Source organism: Leopardus geoffroyi, chromosome C1, assembly GCF_018350155.1.
Source record: "Leopardus geoffroyi isolate Oge1 chromosome C1, O.geoffroyi_Oge1_pat1.0, whole genome shotgun sequence".
Classification (NCBI taxonomy): domain Eukaryota; kingdom Metazoa; phylum Chordata; class Mammalia; order Carnivora; family Felidae; genus Leopardus; species Leopardus geoffroyi.
This window is the reverse complement of record NC_059328.1, coordinates 149347798-149368870: the sequence shown is the minus strand read 5'-3', so window position 1 is coordinate 149368870 and position 21073 is coordinate 149347798. Positions and strand designations below refer to the sequence as shown.

At 35.5% G+C, this 21073-nt stretch overlaps 1 protein-coding gene across 2 annotated transcripts in view; it reads left to right on the top strand.

Annotated features, from left to right (window-relative positions):
• Nucleotides 1-2495: 2495 nt before the first annotated feature.
• The window catches only part of BAZ2B (bromodomain adjacent to zinc finger domain 2B), a 328314-nt gene continuing 309736 nt past the window's right edge, over nucleotides 2496-21073 (top strand). Inside the window, exon 1 of one of the 2 annotated variants that reach the window (XM_045479948.1) lies at nucleotides 2496-2605. The gene's annotated coding sequence lies outside the window, so the exon portion shown is untranslated. The remainder of the gene's footprint in view (nucleotides 2606-21073) is intronic. The other variant, XM_045479949.1, reaches the window with a different exon arrangement.

The following is a 21073-nucleotide window of genomic DNA, read 5'->3' as shown; positions in this document are numbered from 1 at the left end:
AACTTTAAGAGAAATGTTTAAGAGAATTCTGTATGAAAATTGAGGCAACTTAAATATAGCCCTTTTAAAAAAAATGTTTTCAAAATTGAATACTTTCTCAATAGTAAATCTAGTGATTAAACTGTCAGAAATGGATTGTTTTGAAATATCAATATTATAATTCTTTATATATAGAATTAGTGAGTTGCCTGGTTTCCTTCCACATGTTTTAAAATACTGTTTATTTGAGTAATGACCACTATTATTTAAAATTCATGAACTTTTTTGCATATTAATTTGGCTGGAATATCTAAATGCTAGCATTCATACTTGTATTTTAATCTATATTTTTCTTCTGGAACATTATTGGTAAATTTTGAGATTGTAGAACTCTTGACCCAGTCATACATGTACAGAGCTTAGCCTCTGAGTTAATTAAATATGAGTTAATAATATATTATAAGGAAATTATTGTCCTTATTACAGTTATTAGGTAGTTACTCAAATTATAGCTTCAAAGGAATGCAGAGCATGGAAAACTCAGGATTAAATTATGCATTTGAACCTTAGGCCAGCTTTTACTGTAGAGACAGTTTTCTGCTAAGAGAGAAATTGTATGTCATTGAAATTAAATGCTTTTCTGGGGATGGAAGGTTCCAGTTTTTAATGAAATTACTGAGTGTGGTGTAGTGAAATGATTAAAATCTGTATTCCGGGAATGTGGCAGGGAAAAAAAATCAATAAGTGCTAGCGCAGCTTTGCTGCTCAATGTGAATCCTGAGAACGAAATAAACCACTACAAAAATAATAATTAAAAACATATCAGCACATTAATTTATTTAGCATCAGTCTCCTGAGACATCATCTTCACTAATTTTTAGCATACATTTTACTGTGTAATGAGCAGCCTTTTTTTCAGATATCCCTATTAGACAGGCAGTATTTCTGCCCTTCCCCCAGTGCTCCTGCATTGCAATCATTGTACTTGCACTTATTATGTTACAAATGACCGAGGTAAGGCTGACATTCTCAGTGCATGCAAAAAGACCTAGTCTGCCAAGCTTTTTTTTCCCCCCTAATGAAGCAGCTTTGTGAAATCTCCCCATGTGTTAATACTAATGAAGATCCTCCAGCACAATTAAAATCACAGCCAGTGGCTGAAGAGGAAACATAAAACAATAGCATCTTTTAAGATACATTTATCCACAAATGTATGTACAAAATATACATATATGGTCAAATTATTCTTCCGTAGCTTGCCTTTCACTTGCTCTTCATCTTGAAAATTAACTCATGAAATTTTTTATTATATGAACTTTGAGATTTTAATGTGTTGTGGGGAAAAAACACTACCTCAGTGGGGAAAAAATATATATATATATATCTTCCTGTGTAATAAAACATTAGCCAAAGTTAAGTCTTTTTAAGAATCATTTTTAGGAAGCTATGGGGTGGTGTATCCAGGAGGGAATAGGGTGTGCTTCACCTTTATTTCAACTTTATTGGTTTCAGGATGTTGGAATTGGGGGGTGAGGGAGAAATGGAAGGGTAAACAGAAAGTTGGGAGGAGATTGGGGGGTAGACAAAAAGCATACCTCCTGTGTAGTTTAAAAATGGAGCAATGAGCTACCAGTCTTAACTTGATTCTTTAAAAAATGCTCAATTCCTACAATTAGTTCCCTCCCCCTCCACTTTTTTGACCTCAGAAATTGGAGGGAAAAACTACAATTGAGATTACCCTTTACAGTTTTAATTTATAACTTTAAAACGACTTACTGTTTTAACGTTTTATTTAAATTTATTTCAGTGCATCAACACTACAGCTAGTTTAATTTGCCCGTGTTTGGGCAATAGCGTTTTATCTCGGACCATCTTGCGTCCTTCTTTTTGAGTTCCAAACATCCATGAATTCTTGGCATATTAATTTAGTTGGTTTACAGACTTCAACCGAATTATGAGTTTACGAGAAAAAAAGTTTAGGTGAGAATGATGAATTTATGCTCCCTATTTTCCAGTTTACGTTTTTTAAAATTAGGTTTTCAATCCTATTTTCTGCCCTACTTTTGAAAGCAAAAAAAAAAAAAAAAAAAAAATTAGTTTCTTAACTTTTTTCCTGGGACAAGGAACGGTTGCAAACTCGAAGCTATAGTATTCTTGGAGAAAGAAGGAACCCCCCTCCCTCCCTTGGCTCCTTTAGGAGCTGATAGGTCATTTATTATTGGAACTGAAATGGTATAAACAATTCTCTCTCTTTTTTCCCTTGTTAACAGCAACTTTCATTGTTAGAGAGAGGAGAGAGAGAGAAGCCTTGTTGGTTGACGTCACTTGGTTCATGAAGCCTTCGCCTAGAAGTGAAGCTGCTGAACAAACCTTGAGAAGAATCATCTCCTGCTTCAATCTGCTGCTGGATAGGAACTAATCAGAGGCGGAAGGCGGAGAAGGAGGGAGTCAAGGGCTTTCCCGATCACAAATCTCACCTCCACTCCAACTCTCTTTATACTTTTCTTGCAAAAATAATAATCGAGATAAGGAGGTGGTAGGGTTTCCAAAAACAAAAATCGTAACCTTCAACCATCTGGGGAAGACAAAAATCCCACCCACCGCAACTCTCAGTTCGAAAGTAAAGGTGAGTTCAAAATGTTCGGGTGTGAGGGGTGCGGGTGAAGTCGAAAATTGCAAATGTTACCGAGCCGGCTGCAGCAGAACAGGAGAAACTACGCTCCTGCGAGCGGGGACTCCGGAGTTGCTGGTCTCGCGGCGCTCGCCCTGCCCGCCCTGCTCGCCCTCAGCGGCTGTTTACCCTCGCCGGTCGGTGTGTCTCTTTGTTGTGCTGGCTGGAAGGCTGGGGCGGTGCTCGGGGTCCCGAGCGGAGTTTGGGGGAGGAGGACGCGGTCCTGGGTGGGAGGTGGGGGGTGCGGTCTCCGGAGAATGTAAACTTTATTCCTGGCTGCCGGTGCGGGACTTCGGTGCAGCAGGGCCGCGGGCCGCCGCCGCCGCGAGTCCGCTTCCTTTGTGCCGGCCGCCCAGCCTGGCCGCCGGGGCTGCGCGCCTCCTCCTCCTCTCGGCTTCCAGAGCTCGGGGGGCCGCCAACACTTTTGCTTCTCAAACGATAACCTCTGGCACTGTTGCGATCGCCGTTCCTACGACGGAATATACGCTGCTCCCCCAATCCCTGTCGGGGTAGTTTCAAGATACCCCCCCCCACCCCAGTCCGCCTACTGCTGCCCCTTTTTGCCTCCGCCCCCTCTTCCCTTTAGGACTGATGAGCTGCGCCCCCCCACTCCCCAGTTCGGGCCTCTTTAGCTCTCTCTGGGTAGCTTGGAGCTTCAGAGTTTTCAGAAAATGGGCTGAGGGCGCGGGGCGTGTTATGGGGGCAGGTGGGACTGGGAAAGGATCTGGATACTTGGGAAGATGTACGTCTGTACACAGAGGTTAGAGGAGCACAGCTTTTCCTACGGTAATGTCTGTCTCCTAGCAGTTCTCCCCGAGAACAGCCGCCAGCCCTCAACTCTTCCTCGCTCTTTTAATCTTCTTGTCGCTCCCCTCCCCCCTTTCTCTTTCGCGTCAACCCTCCCCTTAAAGTAGTTCCATGAACCCCAGAATTGGGACTTGGGAAAGGAAGGAAGTGTTTGCAGAGTAAGAGCTGGCCCTGCTATTTGGGAGATTTTTCTCTTCTTTTCTCTCCCTCTGTATTTATCTTTTGTGTGTTGCTTCCTTATAAAGAGAGAAGCAGCTGCAGTCCTTGGCCGAGTTGTTGAAATTTATCCCTTTGTGTATATTACAATATCCTCCATTTTTTCCCCTGCCCTCTAAACAACAAGCGTTTCGCCATCTTGGGCAATTTTTATTCCCAAGTCTCCCCTTTTTTATTTTTGAGAAAGGGAAAGAAGGCGTAGAAAGGCAAAAAAGTGTGTGTGGAAAAGACTCAAAGTTTAGGGAATGTTCAGGGGGCCCAGTGACGTCATGTAAACTTTATCGAGAAATTTTCCCAAGAGTCAATTTTTCGCTTAATTTTTTCCCTGCTTTAAAGGACCGTGTAACTTACTGGTTAGAGAAGTTGTGCTGCTTATTTTTGGGTTCTGCTCTCAAAATGAACCCTCAGCGTCTATACGTTTTGTTTTGGTAACAGGTGGAAAATGTGTAAAAAAAAAAATGGTATAAACTTTTATAGTGTCATTGATACTCACCTAGCTTTTGTCTACGTGTTGGTTTTTTTTTTTTTTTTATTATTCTTTAAAGGTTTCAAATGTTATTTTTAATCAGCATATTCCCTTTCTCATTTACTCCACTCTGCTGTGGATTTTTCTTTAATCAGCTTGGTTAACATTTTACGTATAATGACTTTAGATTACCTAGATCCCCTTTTGTAATTAAATTATTTTTTACATATTTCCTTGCATTTTGCAAAAACAACTATGAAAATACCTGGAGATACTGGATACTTTTAAAATTTAGTAGCAGATATTAAACGATTGGTAAAAATGTAGTTAGTATTTAAAAGACAAAATTTATTTTAAAATATATTTTATAACCTCAAGCTGTAAGCTCCTTGTCAGCCATTATGAAAAAATAAACAATAAAAATAGTGTTGTTTTAATTTGCTTGTCTAACGTAGTTTTTCACCTCACAGAAGTTCGGTGGGTCACATGACCAAACTTAATGATACACTGACTGGTATATAAATAAAAGCACTGTAAATTGAATGGGAAAGTGGAATTCTGTCTCCTGTAGTCATTTTCAGTCAGCATATTTACTTCTCTTCTAACAAGGACATGAAACTGTCTGTATTTAATTTGCATTCTCTTTGTCTTCTGGGTTGGGAAAAAACACTGACTACAATTAACTAAAAAAAAAAAAAAAGAAGTAATAGAAACAATTCTGAAAAGGTTTGTCTAACACATAAGAACTTACATTGTATGTAGTAGTATGTTTTTATCTCTGTAGCAGTCTTCTTTGGTGTTGTTTGCTATGCTATTTATCTTGGAATTTGCTTTATGTAAAACGCTATATAGAAAGCCTGACTGAATTGAATGTCTGCCATTTATGTGAATTGTAGGTAGGTGAAAAATGTTTAAATAGTTAAAAGCACATAGAACAGATGGTTTTAAATTATACATGCAACAAAGGACTAGAAGATTTGGCAGATTATAAATGGCAAGCAACAGAGGATAAGTAGTTTAAGAAAATGGTAGTTAAGTACATTTGATGTCTCACACCTATTGTAAACACTGTACATATTGTCACTGTGCTGCATAATCAATAATTTAGACAACATTGAGGCACTTACAAGTTTCAGATAGAAAAAAGTAAAATTTTACAAGTGTTTGAAATGAATGGCTGTAATCAAAATTATTTTCAGCCTGTAATGGCAAACAAGAAGAGTCTTTTGGGAGGGGGGGGAGTGATCAAATTGTATGCGTTTAAAAAAAGTTATTTATCAGGACTTAATATTGTTGTCTTCATATAATGTTTTGGAGAAAAGTAGGAGTAGGTACATATTTTAAAATTCAGAGAATAGTATCTTTACTGGTTTTATATGTTAAGCTATTGCTGAACTGTAGTGGCATTTACTTTTTCAAACACTATTTAAAATATTTTTTAGAGTATTCAGTCTTGGAAACGCATTTGACATAATTTATTAAGTACTAATTGAATGAAGGATATATTTTGGTATCATTTTTTGAGTTTTGTACATAACATTATGATAATGATTTTTCTTGGTGAACAAGTTTACTCTCAATTTTTAAAATGAAATGATTTTTCTGTAGTTTTTGCCTTTCTAGAAGAATCTGAGTAATTACATTTAGCATTTTTCAAGATTTAAAATAAAAGTATTCAAGTTGGCAGAAATTTGTTTTTATTTTTATGTCATTTATTTTAAATGCGTTTAAGACTGTAATGGAAACCTTGGAATTTTAATTCTGTTGCCCTTTCTCTCATTTCTTTGTTTGCATGTTTATTATAGAACTGCAGTGTAAAGGAGCAGATGTTTTGCCAAACATCCTGATGTGTTGCTTTTTCTTATGGGAGTGCATAACTGTTCCTTCTGATGCATCAACTTGACAGCTGGTTGATTTCATGGAGCTGCTAAGAAGCCATTAGTGGTGTCATTGAATTGAAACAGAACAGTCACTCCCAGCTTGAACTGCAATTGTTAATGTCTTTGTTGCTACTTTTGTGTTACTATACAAGATGTAGGATATCACAGTTGCATGAAAGTTTCTGTTTTCTGTCTTACCTCCTTGAATTAGTGAAAGAATGTGTTAAACTTGAATACTTTTGGTTTAAAGATTTCTCAAAGAAAAAGATTTTAAGTTGTAATTTCTGAGTTTCGGACCTACTCCTAGCTAGGACTACTAAAAGAAGTGATTTAGCACGAACAAAATAATGTGATTTTGATCCCTAGTTGAGATTATATCATCTTAATGATTTTTAATATACTTGATATCCTGAGGGATTAATTAAATTACCTAGTTAGGTATTTTAAGAGGTTTTTGATTATATAAAATTAAGTATTTCATACCACAAGGTTTTAAAAGATTGTACTTTATTTAATAAATACTGACTTGTTTGATTAAATATTTCTTTAAACTTTTGTTGCAGAAGGTAATCAGAAGAGAAAAGAATTGCTGAGGAAAAGGCAGTTTTATGTTTAATTTTCTGTATAAAAAGGTGAAGATAATAAATAATTGGTGATCGTTTAATGATTTTAAAATGGGAATTATATTTTTATTGTACTAATAACTTTTATTGATAGTTTCAACTATCAGACTATGGTACTAAATGGTGTCAAATCATCCCATTGGTGCCTAAGTGTTTTCTACTTATTTATTTATTTGTTTAATTGTTTGTTTATTTATTTATTTAGTGGGAGAAGAAATAGAAAGGAAGAATAAAGTATTCTAAAAGAGAAAACATTTTTTGAAAAATTGTGTAAAAAATCTTTAGGATAAGGATTTAGTTTAAGGATATAATATACTTTATTCACTATGTCAGGAGATCTTTTGTAGTTCCAGTATTTATTCATTTTTAATTTTTAAATCTTTAAAACAGTTTTTCAAAGAGCATAAAATTCATAACATTTAAAATAGGATGCCTTTAAAAATATTAAAATATGAAATTGATGATGCGAATATATGATTTGCTAAGTTAAATAGCATTAGAAGGATTTCCTATACAATATAAACAAATTGTAAGCACTTTTAGTACATGCTGAGTGATACCAGAATTATGATTTCCTGAAATTATAAGTTTATAGAGATGTTTTCCTTTTAAATAGATCACACATTACTAAGATTTCTTTCAGGTAATATGCTTTCTAACTCTTTTTATGTAATAGCTTTACAATTCCTTAAAAAGAAAAGTATTCTGTTAACCTTAGCCTGTGATTCAATTTTTAAGAAATACACTTACTCATAAGATGTTTGTGTCAAGGCAGATACTCATATAAACTGGATTAAGGTAAATATATTAAATGTCAACTTTTTAAAAAAGGAATCTCAATGCTTAACTCATTTTTACAGGTAATGTAGTCTTAATTATAGTGTAGTGCAAATCAGCATTCCATTGTTTAAGCAGGAATTTTCCTACATTGGGTAGAGGGCAATTCTAAACAGAAGAATCATAAAGAATTTAAACTTTCATTCATGAGTTTTTCTGTTGACCATATTAGCTTTGAAGTTATGGGCAATGAGTATAATTTATAATTACATATGAAATTATAAAATATTGGCAATATCTTTGCTGAAAGAAAACCAAAACAATTTATATGACTTTTAAATCTATTTTGAATGTTATGAAAATTGTGGCAATTCATAATACAGTTTGAGGTGTAAAATATTTAATGGTCTTGATATTTGTAGATTAAACATTGAGTTTTTTAAATGAATAGGCTTTTATAAGAGTATGAGGTGAAAATAAAGTTTTTATCCCACATATCTAGAAATTTACTATATAAGATAGGGTGTTTTCTATCTTTTTACATTAATGCTTTTAACATAGTTGTTTTTATAATCTATGAAATTTGACTTGTACTTTGGTTTTTGAATGTCTTTCATTCAAAAAAATGTTAGATATAACGATGAAAGTAATACATATAAGAACCTTTACTAATTTTGTGTGTGCACATGTGTGCATGTGTATGTAAGGAAAAAGGAGTATTTGTTTTGAAGATAATTATTGCATTGGTACTTCAGCTATGTGTAGACATAATTGTGTGTTTTTCCTCTGTTTTCTCCTCTTAACACTTTTCCACAAGCATGCACTCATTAATCAAAGACGGTGCACTCCTGCTGAGGGCAGAGAGGTTCATCAAATTGGCAGTCAGTTTGGTGTAAAGAACGGTGTACTGAAGCTCTTAACTCACTGGGACATAAATAAATCTAAGGTCTTTGTATGCAAACCCTGGAGGTTAATACTGTATAATTCAATGTCCTGTCTTTGTTTTTATGATTGATGTTTTTAAATGTTTCAAGCTTGATGCAAGTCTTCTAGTAGGTCAGGTCTGACATTCTGATTGGCTGAAGTAAGAAAGCATTAGGTTGTCAGAAGGACTTTGAGTATGCTGCAGAGATTTTGATTTTTTTTCCTACGAGATCATTGTCATATTGCCTGAGCTGTTATAGGAATGTACCAATGATTGACATCCCCTACTGTGATAATGGACCCAGTGCATGAAATGCCAATAGTTTGGTCCTATTTGTTCGGAAGCTTACTGCTATTTGTATCCTTAACAGAGCTAACATGTAGAACAAGCAAAACTACTGGGATTTCTCTGTAGAAATAGTGCAGGGATTTGGCTTTAACATGAATTGGTTGCATATTCATAATTTAAGAACAGCTGGTTACAGCAAGCACATAGTCATTTGCAAGCTATTATAAACCATTCCACTCACACATGGAGCCTGTGCTTGGTGATTTTTTTTTTTTTTATTGATCTACCTGCATTTAAAATCTGGTCACTGCTGCTACAGAAGCTCTTCATTTTAGCTATGTCTGCAACATAGAACAGCTTCAATTTTAAATATTTAATTTAAACTAAATGCTGAATAAAATGAAGAAGCTTTGAAAGAACCAAGTGTAAAAGGTCAATAATATATTACCCATCATATATCTCATCTTGGCCAGAAAGGAAACAAAGCTAGATTACACCACCATTGTAATTTTTGGAAAATATGTTTTATAATTTTTGTTCATAGATGAGTAACTGAATTATCTCTGATTTGAAAATGTGGTTAATTATATTTTGCTAGTTATATGTAGATTTAGGTAACAACACAAGCAATAGATTGTGCTTAATTAGCCTGTAAAACAATTTCACATAATACATAGAAAAGTGACAATACTTGTAGTTTATGAGTGGTGTAAGACAAGATAGGAAGATCAGCAAGACATTATGCTTTGATTAGAGTAATGCTAATCCTAAAACCAGGAAGTTACTTTAATCTTTTTTTAGAAGAAATCTAATGAGTCTTTTCTGCTTTTTGGCTCACTTCTGGAATATTGAGCACAGCTGCACTCCTACAGTATTTAAATGATATGTATAAACTAGTCCACCTGTAATAGTTTCCCGCAGGTTGTGCTGCCTAGTAGTGACTGAAAGGAGAGAGAAAATCTGTGAATCCCAAGTTTTCAATGAGAAGAGTGGGAGGAGAGGTGTTAAATGTGATTTCCGCTCTCCTTGTAGGAATCACAGGGAGCTCTGCCTTGATTTGTGTATGTTAAAATAAGTGGATACCTGAGTGATTTACAAGGATGGTGATTATATTGAGCCTTCTACACAACATAGTGTTATGTTCACATGTGCATGCATGTGTTTGTCCCCATGCTAGATGATGAAGTAGCTTTCAGCACTTCAAGGTTGAGTACCACTCCTAAGAGTGCATTTTACTCTTTCTTGGTTTCACAAATGGCTGGATGTGTTGGTAATATAACAGAATATATGGCCAAATTTAATCTAACAGATAGTAGGCTGTACTTTTTTCTAAATAATAAATTCAGAGGTTATTAAAGGACGATGTGTTATGTTTTAGTTTTGAGTTGCATCGGATAATAACTTTATATACGCAGTTAATTTGCCATCATTTGAGGTTACATTGATCATTTCATGAATTATTATACATCTTCTTTTTGTGTGTGTGCCTTTTGACTGTTGTCTGTTGTGTCTTTTGACTGTTGTCTGTTCAGTTATTTTCCTGTTTGGAATCTCATCACAGAATAAGCTGAGGAAATAAAAGGAAGTAAAATTCAAATAAGTTTTCTTTCCCTTCCTCTCCCACTTCTTGATAAATCAGAAGGAAAGAAGTTCTTACATTTTCACCAAAATGAATGTTTGGAATTTTATTTGTCTACGTTTTTTGGCTCTCATTGCAACAGATGATTATATTTAGATAAAAAGAAAGATGAGGAAATGGAGTGAATTTTTAAAATACTAATAACTCAACAAAACAGTAGAAAATGTAGCCATTCCTTGAAAAATGAGTTGACTCAGTAATGACAACCACAGGGGAGTCAGGTATTTGATACACTTTTATTGTTCTAGTACTAATAATAGGGGGAAAGAGGGGAGAACTACCTTCATTCATCAAGTTTATACTGAATGCTGTATTCAGTATTCTTAAAAAGCTATGGATGACAGTTTGTGAAAGCTTAGAATAGGGGTGACATGACTTCTGGTTGGAATCATTAGAAAAGATTCTTTGGTTAGGTAGCATTGAATTTGACCTAGAAAAATGAGTAAACTGAATATTTAGGGATTAGGAAGAAAGCATGCAATAAAAGAAGGGCATTATGAGCCCCACATAGAACAAATAAATTAAAGCTAGGTCTATTAGGTGTCTGGAGTAGTTGGGCAACCTTCTTGAGGTTATCCTGAAGAAAAGAAAATGTTTTGGAATCCTTTTCCTCCATTGCTTTCAAAAATGACTGCTCTGCTTTTTCTGGAGAAGATGGGTTAATCAGTTTCAAATCATCCCTTTCAATGATAGGCTTGTTGTTTGTGGAAACCAGTTTAAAATTGACAAAACTGTCCTTTCTGATCAGAGTTATTGAAATACTGTGTTTCTTGTGAGACTAATCAGAACCATTCCTTTCTCCTTCATTCTTTTCCGCTGCTTTATAAGTGGTTTTTGTTTTTGTTTTGAAACATAATGCATGATTATACTTGCTAAGAACATTGAGCAAGAGAGGGCATCTGTTTTTCTCTTTTCTCCATTTACTGATGAATAACTAGCTTTCCAAGGGGATTTGATGACTGACTCAAAAAACACTTTTACCTCTTGTAGTTACTGTGGATGAATAAAGAAGATGGAACTGTCTGAACTGCCAATGATAGGAATATCCATAAGGACAAAAAGAAATTTATAACCCCTACTTGTAATTACATCAGTACTGAATTACACTAATAGAAATACCATTAAAAATAGAGAGTATGATTGGGATGCCTGGGTGGCTCAGTTGGTTAAGTGTCTGACTCTTGATTTTGGCTCAGGTCATGATCTCAAAGTCATGAGATCGAGCCCCAGGTCAGGCTGGGCATGGAGTCTGCTTAAGATTTTCTTCCTCTCCCTCTGCCCCTCCTCTGCTCGCATGCTTGTGCCTATAAGAACTCGCTCTCTCAGAAAAAAAAAAAAAAAAAAAAAAAAAATTTAATGTATGAAAAGGAAAGATTCAAAAAACTTCACGAATGTAAAACCGCTTAATTTTCAGTGGTTAGACTTTTCCTAACTTCATTATTGCTGCACTAAGACCATGACATTTATTTCATTTTCCTTATTTACAATGTTGTGATGAATATTTACTTGCAGGAGACAGGTCAGAAGAAAACCTTAAAACTTTTACATAAGTATTTCTTGTACGATGATGTGTTTTGAGATAAATTAGAGGTGGAAATGAGTGGAAATAGAAGGCTGTCTAGTGACTGAGTTTAGAGAGAAGCCGCGCTTAACCATCTTTTTGTGGTTTCCATGATAACATGGTTATTGAAACATACTTCTGGACTTCCTTGGGAAAAGGATTACTATTGACATAAACCATTATGGCAACATATGAAGCAGCAAAGCCAATCTTGAGCATCTGAAAAAATCAGGGAGCAGCCCGTAAGTCACAGGATGATATGTTTCTCCTTTTATGGGTTAGTGTAGCATAGTGGAAGAAATAGGGTCTGCCAGGCAACAGTAACAGACAGAGGTTGTGGGTCAAAACTCTTTATTTTAAAAGAGAGGTTACTGCAGAGCTAAAGGAAGTGTTGTTAGGAGGTGGATAGTAACAATATCAAAGAGAGGAGACAGCTTTAAAGAAGCTTTTAAATGGGGTTAAGAGAAATGGAGCACTGTTATGCAATTGAGTCCTCTTGGAAAGTCTCAAGATTTTCTCCATTGTGGCCTACGTACTGTAGCATTAGATTTTTGTGCAATGTCATTAGTATTTTCAGCAGCTTATTGAGAAAATAACTCTTATCTATAATCATACCTTAGGGATTTGAAGTAGGAAGTTGAAGGGTAAGGGAAGGGCTGTGTAAACAATAAACATTCTGTCCAGGAAGAGAGCATATAATACTTTGGCCAGTTAGGTGAAAGCTTTCTTTTCCCTTTCCTTTCCAGAAAGATTGTTCATAGATGTACAGCCAAAATTCAAAAGAGAAGAATTGGCTTAAAGAATGTGTAAGTGCTTTTGTACCACGTGTGAAATGGGAGGATAGGACCAAAGCATGCTGGGGATCAGGGGAAGGAGAAAGCCAAATAGAATGTGACTAGAATTTTCCAGATTTTGGGGGTTTTTTGGGTGGTTGTTTTTAATGAAATGTTCTATTTTTTAATTTATTTTATTTTATTATTTTTTTGAGTGAAGAGTGAGCAAGCAGGGGAGGGGCAGAGAGAAGCGAGAGAGGATCCCAAGCAGGTTCCGTGCTCTGTGTGCAGAGCCCCATGTGGAGCTCTAACCCACGAACTGTGAGATCATGACCTGAGCCAAAATCAAGATTTAGATGCTTTACCAGTTGAGCCACCCAGGCACTCCTGAAATGTTCTATTGACATAGTAACTTGAATTTGACCTTTTTCATCTTAATGAGGGACACTTTTTAAAATAGGTAATTTTTTTGCAATTTATTGCAAATATTTTATGCCTAGTAGGTAGTATTTGGTATGTTTCAGCTTCAGTCCAGAGGTACCAACTAAATTAATTACATGTACCCAGACAAAAATGCATGTTTATTTTTGTATTTGTTACTCTCAGGACTTCACAAGAGACCTAAAAGTAATCCTGTAATTGCCCATGGAAACAAATAAAAATCACTTATTTTTTCATGTTTCACACTATTGTGATGTGCTAATAGTCTCATATTAGGCAGTAGTTATTAGTGAAATAAATTGATCATTAAATTGAAAACAAGAATTAGGCCAGCATCTATTTCTTAGTAACTAGAAACAATTCAAGGTGCTCAGAAATAAAATGCATATGCTCAAGGAGGTCATAATTTACTCAGAGTGAAAGGATGTACATAGAGTACAGTCTCATCTTTTGTGGTTTTAACCCATTGAAATTCAACTGTTTATGTTAGGAAAAATTGAGGATGGGAAAGGAAAAACAATTTCAGTAACCATCATTCATTCAGTAAAGGTGTCTCCAGGCAGGATGCCAGAGTCAGGTACTCTCTGTTCCTGGGTAGCTCTCATAGTGTGGCATCTTACACTAAGTGTGGCTCTTATGTCTTAATAGAAATTTTTTTTTTTTTTTTTTTTTTTTGGTATATCGTAGCTCCTAAATTCAGGCCAGCTATGTGTTTCTGGAACTCAACTAAATATCATAGCTCCTAAATTCAGGCCAGCTGTGTGTTTCTGGACATCTGTTTGAATGCTGGCAAACTGGCTGTGTTGGACTTATTGAAGGATCATGTATCTGTCTCCAGTATGGTTAATGTCAAAGATAATGTTTACTATATTTTGATACAGCTTACTGACTAGGACCTACCCACACTCCCCAACCCCCAATAAGATGAGTCTTTAGTATATATTGAAGGTAGCATGGTTCAAGATAGTTTATATACTTAAGTATTGCTATTGATACCCCAAAATGGAAAGAAAGAACGGAAGAGAGAGAGAGAGAAAGAGAGAGAAAAGAAATAATTGGTCTAGAATTAAAAGGGTTCAAGGAGATAGTGACTCTTCAGTTGGGTTTTGAAGGAAGTGGTAGATATTTTAGAACAGCAAGCTGAATGAAGGAGAGGATGGAGGGAAACCTAACTAAAATTCGTTTGAAAATAGTGGGAGATAAAGTTACAAAGGGGAGTTTGGGTTAACTAATTGATTTTTTTTTTAAGTTTGTTTATTTTGAGAGAGAGCACATGAACAAGAAGGGGCAGAGAGAGAGAGAGAATCCTAAGCTGGCTCTACACTAACAGTGACATGTTTGTGAGATCATGATCAGAACCACAATCAAGAGCTGGACTCTCAACTGACTGAGCCACCCAGGCACCCTGTTAGCTAATAGATTTTTAAGCAGAGATGTGATTAAAAATTTAGAAAGATAGATTTGGAAGAAATCGGTTAAATGTACAGAAAGTAGAGACTATTAAAAGAATGACCAGTGACTTACTGCAGACATTCCAGTGTCAGGTGGTAGTGACTAAACGAATAGAAATAGAATGGGCAGAAGGATAAATATGAGGTACATGATAATTTAAAGGAATGGAGTTGAACTAGTTTGGGGAAGTTGGAGATTGTATTACCTTCATGCAAATCTATTTCTTATTACCATAACAGTAATTTGATGTAGTTGAACTCTTATTTCCTCCATGCCAGATAGTGAAGGTAAGAACAAAAGAGATTGCCTGTAGCTGATCACTTGACAGTAGTTAGATATTGTTTCTAATATCATAATGCTCTCATGATGAGTTTAGCTTAAGATAAAGTCTCAAGTGTTTTTAAAAACCCTTCTACTTTCCTCCTGGTGTATCACATTATATGAAGATGAATACTCATATCCAGTTAGCCTAATATTTTTCATTTTTGTTTGTATTTATTGTTCAGTATGTGGTTTCTTTTTTTTTTTTTTTAATTTTTTTTAACGTTTATTTATTTTTGAGACAGAGAGAGACAGAGCATGAACGGGGGAGGGTCACAGAGAGAGGGAGACACAGAATCCGAAACAGGCTCCAGGCTCTGAGCGGTCAGCACAGAGCCCGACGCGGGGCTCAAACCCACGGACCGTGAGATCATGACCTGAGCCAAAGTCGGACGCTTAACCGACCGAGCCACCCAGGCGCCCCAGTATGTGGTTTATTTTTCACATCTTTTTTTCAATGTGAAATTTATTGTCAAATTGGTTTCCACACAACACTCAGTGCTCATCCCAACAGGTCCCCTCGTCAATGCCCATCACCCACTTTCCCCTCCCTGCCACCCTCTCGTCAGGGAAATACAAATCAAAACCACACTGAGATATCACCTCACGCCAGTCAGAGTGGCTAAAATGAACAAATCAAGAGAGTATAGATGTTGGAGAGGATGTGGAAAACGGGAACCATTTTGCACTATTGGTGGGAATGCAAACTGGTGCAGCCACTCTGGAAAACAGTGTGGAGGTTCCTCAAAAAATTAAAAATAGATCTACCCTATGACCCGGGAATAGCACTGCTAGGAATTTACCCAAGGGATACAGGAGTGCTGATGCTCTGTATGTGTTTAAACCACTGCTAAACATCACTTTCTGAAAACTACTGGGAGGTAGGAAGCAGCAGGTTCTAAACATACTACAAACCATAGTTTTTATGGATCCCTGAGGATAGACTTTCATGAATCCACAATTTTGCACATGATGTTCCCTGTATGCAATTTTTATTCCCTCTCTTTCTGCTTGGTAAAATCTGCTTCTTTTCTAAGACTCTTGTGAAGAGTTATGTTTTTGAAATCTTCTCAACCCTCTGCCTCCTCACATGGTTATCTGATTCTTCCCTTGTGCTACAGTGGAATGCTAATAATGGAGCACATGGTTGTGCATACAGATGGATTGATTCGCTACTTCCAACCTTTATAGATGATGCTTCAATGAACATTTTTATGCAGAGTACTTTTATTTGTGGCTGTGTGACATCATTTCATAAGATAAATTCCCAAAAATGCAATTACTGGATCAAAGGCTGGGAATGTTTTAAGGCTCTTAATATATGTATTGTGAACTTGGCTTTTAAAAGGATTGTATGGGTTTACAGTATCTCACTAATGGTATATGACTGTGCCTGTTTTACTAACACCTTCATTGGATTGGGTTATATTCATCGTTATTAGCCATTGCCAATCCTATTGCAAAAAAAATTGTACCTTATTTAATCTGCATTTCTGTGACTGGTTACAATGAGCATTTTTTCAGTACTTTAACCTGTTTCTCTTTTGTGGTTTGTCTTTGATATTGCCTGTTACCGCCCAGAGGTCTTAATGTATTTATTATAACCTATTTATAAGTTCCTAATATTAATGATATGCTTTTATTATATTTATTATAATTCTTTTGCTTTTTAATAGTTTTTATTTACAGAAATATGAAATACTGATTTATTACTTCTTCATATATTTTAAACATTCTTTCCATTTTAAACTTAAAAAATCCACTCCTCCCCAGAGGTTGTTTTTGTTTTTTGGTGTGTGTGTGTGTGTGTGTGTGTGTGTGTGTGTGTGTGTGTGTGTGTTTTAGTTTATAAATATATTTATGCCATCTCTACACCCAACATGGGGCTCGAACTCACAACCTCAAGTGAAGAGCCCCATGCTCTTCCAACTGAACCAGCCAGGCACTTCCGGAGTTTTTATAGTAACTTCTCATATATTTATTTTGTTTTTTGACATATAATTCTTCTCATTCTTTTTTTTTTTTTAAGTAAATTCTGTGCCCAATGTGAGGCTCGGATCCTGACCCCAAGATCAAGAGTTGTATGCTCTACTGACTGAGCCAGCCAGGCACCCTCTTCCCCATTCTTTTTGTAGTAAAACTACCCTTAATGCCCAAGGTAAGGGTCCAACTTTCCTTCAACACTTAGAGTATAAAAAAATCTCTATTATAAGGAACATTGAACTAGATAACTAAGGAGAAATAGAATTCCTTCTAAAAATATTAATTTTATTAGATAATACTGAGTGTATTAAAAATTAATTTTCCTTGATAAGGTAGGGTTATCATCCTGGTACATAGTTCTGTTACACTTATCAGATGTCTGAATTATGACTATTTGAGAATACAACTTGAACCTTTAAAAACCAAACAGATCTTCTATTATATTTGTGCTATATACTTATTTTTTTTCTTTTTCTTTTTCTTTTTTTTTTTTTTTTTTTTTTTTTATTTTTTTTCAACGTTTATTTATTTTTGGGACAGAGAGAGACAGAGCATGAACAGGGGAGGGGCAGAGAGAGAGGGAGACACAGAATCGGAAACAGGCTCCAGGCTCTGAGCCATCAGCCCAGAGCCTGACGCGGGGCTCGAACTCACGGACCGCGAGATCGTGACCTGGCTGAAGTCGGACGCTTAACCGACTGCGCCACCCAGGCGCCCCTATACTTATTTATGATAAAAGTGAATTGTACATGCAACTCTACAACTTGCCTGTTATTCCTTCTTACATTTTAATTGTCCTTTGATTATTTTCTTTATATTCATTTTGTTTATTTGGTAACATTTTTTAAAAGTTGAGGGTCAATTGGCATATAATTATGTTTTAGATATATAAGGACTTTTCTTTTTCAAAATTAAAAGTGTAGTTTTCACTAATAACATTCTTAAAAGTTTTGAAAAATACAGAAAAAGTATTAAGATAAAAATTTCAAATGCCCAAAACTCTATTACTTGCATTTTTATTTTATTTTTTATTGAAGTTTATTTAATGAAATGAAAGTCTTCATAAATGAAAAAACAGCAAGTGTGTTCCATGAACCTCACTTCTAAGAAAAAAATGAGGGGAGCAGACATGGAGTGAAATGTTTTTGTGGTAATGAGTAAGAACAAATCAAAAAAATCCTATTGAATTAGGCAAAAAGGACAGTGGTGACTTTGGCCATAATAGTTTTAGTCAAGTAGTTTGGACTAAAGCTGAAGAAATAGGAACATGGAGTTTAGATAGTTTTCTGTTTTTTTGTTTTTTGTTTTTTGTTAAGGGAAAGGAAAAGAAATTGGGAAGTTTCTAAGAAGGAAATGTGGCTTGAAAATGACTTTTGTAATGATAAGAATGAAGGTCTGGGGCAAGGGATATAATTCAGAAATTCTGTGAGAAGTGGGAAGACATGGGTTCCTTACCCATATGATACTGATTAACATTAACTAGAAGGAGGGGTCGCTCTGTAATTAGAGGGAATGGAAGATGTGGGTATGTACAGCAGTGAGACTGGAGCTTTGACAGAAAGAAATTTCAGAGTTTAACTTACAAATATCAGAAATTCTTCAACTAGAAATGCCTTTTTGCTGTTTTTTTTTCATAAAACAAAATTTTAATTTCTGATTTTTTTAAAAAATGTATTTGTGTGTGTATTTTTTTCTTTTCCAGAGTAGCTATTATACATGTAGTTTTTCATTCTGCTTTTTTTTTTTTTTTTTTTTTACTTCATTAGTTCTTTTTTGGATTATATCATGAGCATTTTTTCTCATGTCATTAAATATTTTCAAACAGTATATAATAATTTATTCAACTACCCAAGTTTGGGGCATTTAGATTGTTTTTGATTAAGATATATATAATGAAATAATTTAACCTCAAACATCACTAAGCCTTTTTTCATAATCTGATATATTTCAGTAGGAAACATTCCTGGAGATTGAATTGCTGGGTCAAAGTATAAAGAATGATTTACATATATACAATGGTATTCTGGTAAATATTAACAACCGGTTTGTGTGCCTGGTGGTGGGAGCCTTGATTTATAGTGTGTGCTCTTTTCTCTGGTGTAAGAACTCCTGACATGGCCTATTTCATTCCAACAACTTAATACCCCTGAGCAGAGTTGAGATGTGCAGGCATACAATTATTACACAGTATATGTATCAAACTGATACAATAGGTGTAAATAACCTCAACAGCATAGAGATTAATAAAATGTGGTAAGATAATTAGGAAGTGATAAGTTTTGAGTGCTTATTACCTTATTTATATTAAAAAAAAGTTTTTAATGTTTATTTATTTTTTTTTTGAGAGAGACAGAGACAGAATGCGAGTGGGTTAGGGGCAGAGAGAGAGGGAGACACAGAATCTGAAGCAGGCTCCAGGCTCTGAGCTGTCAGCACAGAGCCTGACACGGGGCTCAAACTCACAAGCTGTGAGAGCATGACCTGAGCCGAAGTCGGACGCTCAAACAACTGAGCCACCCAGGCACCCCTACCTTATTTTCAAAATAATTTATTGAATGGTAAGTTTATATAATTTAATTTTTAATAATGACTGTGTTTAACAACTGCAAAATTCCTGAAAATTTTAACAGTTGACTCTTGTGAACTTCTATGAGCAAGCCCTAGCACATTCTGCTAGGTTAGTTTTTTCTTTCTCCTTTCTTCTCTTTTTCCTTTCCTTCTTCTTCCCTTCTTTTCTGAAATTTATTGTAGAATTTTCCCCCCAAGATTGTTGTTTTCAGGACAGGAAGAAGTATAGGTATTTAGAAGACCAATGTTTCATTCCTTTTTATGTGTAGCTTCAAGGTTTGTTTTGCTTTACACCAGAATGTTTATTGTAGATGGAATCTATTTAAGTGAAAATAAGGTGTGAACTCCGAGCTTTATTTTTTTTTTCCCACAAGACTATTCAGTTTTCCCCAAACCATTGTGGAGTAATTCCTACTGGCTATCGATTAAATTACTCAACTTTCTCTTTTTTTTTTTTCCTTCCTTCCTTCCTTCCTTCCTTCCTTCCTTCCTTCCTTCCTTCCATCCTTCCTCCCTTCCTTCTCTTCCTTCTCTTTCTTTCTTCCTTCTCTTTCTTTCTTTCTTTCTTTCTTTCTTTCTTTCTTTCTTTCTTTCTTTCTTTTTTGAGAGGGAGCGAGAGCATGCATGAGGGACAGGGGGAGAGGGAGAGCAAATCCATGCTGGGCATGGAGCCTGTCACAGGACTTAATCTCATAACTGTAAGTTCATAACTGGAGCCAAAATCAAGAGTCAGATGCTTAACTGACACAGCCACCTAGATGCCCCTGAATTACTCAGTTTTCCTATTGTTTCTAATAATTTTTCAGTTGATTCTCAAGGTTTTCCAGATACGTAATCATATCTTATGCAAATAGTTTTGCTGCCACACTTCTAATATTTATAACTTTATTTTTCTGTGTAAAGAATAAAATGAAGTTGACTAGTATCAGTGTTAACACTGAGCACACCCTTATTTTTTTTTTTCTGAATTTTGAAATGCTTCAAATACCTCATCATTGTCTGTGATACTTTTGGTTTGTTACATATGTTCTTGAAAATCATGCTAAGCAAGTATTCATCTATTTTTATTTTATTAAGACTTTTAAAAAATTCAGGAAGGAAGTTGAAATTCATTTAAATGCATGGGCAAGTTGGTAATTCTTGATGGCTTTCTCTGTTTACCTTAGTGTTTTTTAAGTTTGTTTTTCATTTTATAATTGGGGTAGATAGAGGTTTAGACGTTGATGGTTTTTAACATTTTGGATAAGCAACAAGATTAACTGGCAAGAAGATATATAGTTTTCTCCTAGAGCTTTTTTGCTGAACCTCTTGAGATCTGTGTTGTGGGTATACCTGTGATCCTATGTTTGAGAGTCAACCTTTGATTTTAACAGTTCCCCTGCTTCAGGGAGAGCCTGGCATACCTGTGGATGGGGAATATCAGCACGGGGAAAATGGCTACCCTGTAGTACTGTGGATTATGAGGTTTGTGTGGCGAGTTAGCACTTGTATCTGCTTAGTCAGATTTCATCATCGCTTTAAAGCTGTTTCCTTTTCAAACCTAATCACAGGTTGAGGAAAATTAAAACAATGAGGCCAAAAGGTAGCCCTTGATGTCTTTCTGCAATGTGAACCTGAGTGTCAAACTCTGCGATTCCCACTTCTCTTACAGGCCTTCCATATCCCTAAACTTTGATTCTACAAGTTATGGGTTGGGACATTTC